Genomic DNA, 4,004 nt, shown 5'->3' on the forward strand with positions numbered 1-4,004 from the left:
ATAATAATAATAATAATAATAATAATAATAATAATAATAATAATAATAATAATAATAATAATAATAATAATAATAATAATAATAATTAAATATATATTAATCTTTTAGCTAATTAACTTCGAAAGTCCATATTTTTAGAATACGTTGTATATTTTTCTTATATATTGTATTATATTAGATAGTGAAAAGAGAAATGTCATAATACTTGCTTGTCTTCCCATGAATCCACCTTATTTAGAAGATATTGAAAAAGTAAAATAATAATAATAATTAAATACATATTAATCTTTTAACTAATTAACTATTGAAAGTTTGTGTTTTAATTAAGTAACATGTAAAAATATGTGTAACATGTATATGGTTTATACGAATGTATTATAATTTATACTCCCACATTTTATTAGGTCTCAATACTTATACATTTTGAATTAATATTTTGATCTCGATACTCGCACATTTTTTATGTCTATCTTATATTACTAAGAATGATTGAGATGATAGTTCAATTTATCTTCCTTTAAACTAATAAAATCTAACTATTATTTTACAAAACATAGGATGAGAATTTAAATATAACAAAAGTAGTCAAATAATACAAAATAAATGGTATCAATGTGATACGCCTAATGGTCTTAAAAAAAATCATATTCTTGAATCCATGAAAAAGTATTGGTCAACAACTACCAAGGTAATTAAATATCGCATACATGCCAAATGGATTTAGAAAATTTGAAATAGGATACCCAAAAAAGCCCTTCAAAAATTCTATCAAAAAATGTGCAAGGTATACTATATGCAAAAACATCTTTCTTCCAATAGAAACTATTGAAGAGAGAATGTGCAACAAATCAATTTTATTTGTATTCTTCAGAAAAGATATAATATGAATTATTACCATGTTAATATAGTCATACATTGACGACACTTAAATATTAGAATTGTTAGTATTGTTCTTTCTTGTTTTTTACCCATTGATGCAATTGAACAATCAACATTATCCATGTCATAAAAAAGAGTATATCAAGTGATTATAACCATGAAATAGCATAAAAAGCAAAAAAAGAAGAAATAAATTCAACAACCAACCTTTATGGCCTTTAAAGACTATTTCATTGCAGTCTCTTGATAGCTGCTTCATTGCTTATTTTTATTTTGCTTCAAACTTGGACCCGTCTCTCTTGATTTTTCTTTAAACATGCAATCTTTGTAAAGGATTTTTAAAATTATCATATGTTAAAAATTAAATGGCAATTATTTCTCTTAGTAAAAGTAAACTTGCTGAAGAATAAAATGATTTAAGGAGCAATGAATGATGTATATAAATAATAAACCTCCATATAGTTTGCAAAAATAGAAGTTTTCATCTTATTCAATTAATAACCCAAAATCCTTTATACTAGCTTTGTTATTTTCATAGATTTTTCTTATTTTTACTTTGCCTCAAACTTGGACCCGTCTCTCTTGATTTTTCTTTAAACATGCAATCTTTGTAAAGAATTTTTAAAATTATCATATGTTAAAAACTAAATGGCAATTCTTTCTCTTAGTAAAAGTAAACTTGCTGAAGAATAAAATGATTTAAGGAGCAATGAATGGTGTATATAAATAATAAACCTCCATATAGTTTGCAAAAATAGAAGTTTTCATCTTATTCAATTAATAACCCAAAATCCTTTATACTAGCTTTGTTATTTTCATAGATTTTTTATGGTCATACATTGACGACACTTAAATATTACCATGTTAGTATTGTTCTGTCTTGTTTTTTATCCATTGATGAAATTGAACCATCAACATTATCCAGGTCATAACAAAGAGTATATCAAGTGATTACAACTATTAAATTGCATAAAAACCAAAAAAGAAGAAAGAAATGCAACAATCAACCTTTTCAATCTTTAAAGACTGATAAATAGGGAAAACAACTCAAAGAAAACAAACAAGAAGAGAAAATGTTAGAGATACAAAATAATGCCTACACTTGATAAGAGAAAAGAGTGAGACCTTGTCATTCCCAAAAGTAACTTTCAATTTGGTTGAAAAGTAAAATCCTCCCACTATTTTCTTTTTGGATTGAACATGAGATGAAAGACAAATGTAAAAGGTTGCAATCATGTACCCATAATCACAAGTTTCAACAAACATCTAAATATAACCAAAAATGGAAAAATAACATCTCTTTTCATAACACACCATAATAGAGAAAAATGAGACATTGAAAGAAGACAATGATATGACACTAAATATTCTATTTTAAAGACATGTATTGTTTACTATCAACTATGCAAAATCTTGTGACAATAGAAATTAATATTAGTAAACAAAATTATCTATGCATGGTAAGAAAATTCAATTTACTAAAGGAAAAATTCAGGTTCAAACCTTGTTATAGAGTTTCAAATATGTATCCAAAATTAAATTAGAAATCCAATATTTAGAATGTCTTAAATCTTGGGGCATGATTTTTGTTCACAAATTGTTGTTTTTAATGAAAAAATGTAGAAAAAAATCAGAATAAAAACAAATTTGGTGAATCTATTTATCAAGGTTTTCTCTATATCTGCTTGCTTAAGGGTATTTCATTTAAAAGGCATGCATGAAATGTTGATATTTGAGAAAGTAGGGGTATAAATCATCAAAAATAGTATAGTCCTGAAAATGATACAGTAGAGAAATAGTCCAATAAAATAGCAATGAAATTATTAAAAAAAAGTTTATAATTAGGAATTTACTAAATAGTCATTGTCATTGTAAAGAGACAAACAAATGAAGTTGTTCATGCTGTTGCTCAAGCAGCTACATCTTTAACTTGTATCTATTATATTGCATCAATTTATTTTATAATTTAAATAAATAAATATTACTTTTTTAATAAAACATTATTATAAATAATGTTTTTCGAAACAATTATAACAAATTTAATTCATAAATTACTTAATAAACTTACCATTAATTTAATTCAGATAATTAAATATATTAATTAGTATTGTATAGTTTTTTACGGAAAATAATAAAAATAATAATAATAATAATTACATTAAAATAAAGTACCGAGCCAAAAGTAGTAATATATTGGTATTGACTCTGACACTGAGTCACAACTCGGCTCACTCAACATTGAAAAGTCAGCGATAAATCACCACCACCACCTCCATTGGAGAAAAGATGCTTCGCCGTTTGGGTCTATCTCTCTGACACGCGGCGGTTTGGGCCGGTTGTTTTTGGGCCCAATGTCGAGCAGTATAATAATGAGAAGCAGTAGTGTTATTGGTATAACGCAAGAAAAGAGTGAACGTATCGTTGTCTAGTGTCTTTCGTTCTCGTTCTCGTGTTTCTGAAGATGGCGCTAACAATACTACCAGAAAGATTCCCAATTGGTCTACGGGTTCTCGCCCTTGATGTTGACACAACTCACCATCCCATCCTTCACGCAATGGGTAATCGATTTCAATACCAAGGTAATTACTAACTACTCCTTCAATTCTTGATCAATTCTTCATTTTCTTTTTCTTTTTCTTTTTTTCACATTTTATATTTTGTTCCTTCAGTTACCACTTGTTGCATGCCTTCTTTTGCGTTCAATCTTCTTTCCCAAACAAAATGCTCTTTTGATCTCATAATTGTTGATACTGATATGCAAGAATTGCGTACTGTTTATCACTTTCTTGAACATGTTCTCTTATTCCACCAAATTCCTGTTATTTGTAAGTTTTTTTTATTGTTTCATCTAAAAATGAACCGTAGCTATGTACTTACTACTTTTTTTGTCAATTTGCAGTCATGTCTTCTCATTACTCTACCAATTCTGTCATGGAGGCTATCACAAAAGGGGCTTCTGATTATTGGATTAAGCCATTGGAAGAACGACACTTCCAGACTATGTGGAAGCATGTCGTAAAAGACATCTTCCATATGAACAACAAAAGGGGAAGAGAACAAGTCGATGTTCCAAAACAAACAATTGATGAAAACCATAATCATAATGATGATTATCCATCCCCGCC

The 4,004-nt window shown here is 27.4% G+C and overlaps 1 protein-coding gene across 3 annotated transcripts in view; it reads left to right on the forward strand.

The window, feature by feature from the left end:
- Nucleotides 1-4,004, forward strand: part of LOC101491975 (two-component response regulator ARR12-like) — a 29,638-nt gene that overhangs the window by 13,467 nt on the left and 12,167 nt on the right. The window lies entirely within an intron of this gene.

This window comes from Cicer arietinum, chromosome 6 (genome assembly GCF_000331145.2).
Source record: "Cicer arietinum cultivar CDC Frontier isolate Library 1 chromosome 6, Cicar.CDCFrontier_v2.0, whole genome shotgun sequence".
Lineage (NCBI taxonomy): Eukaryota > Viridiplantae > Streptophyta > Magnoliopsida > Fabales > Fabaceae > Cicer > Cicer arietinum.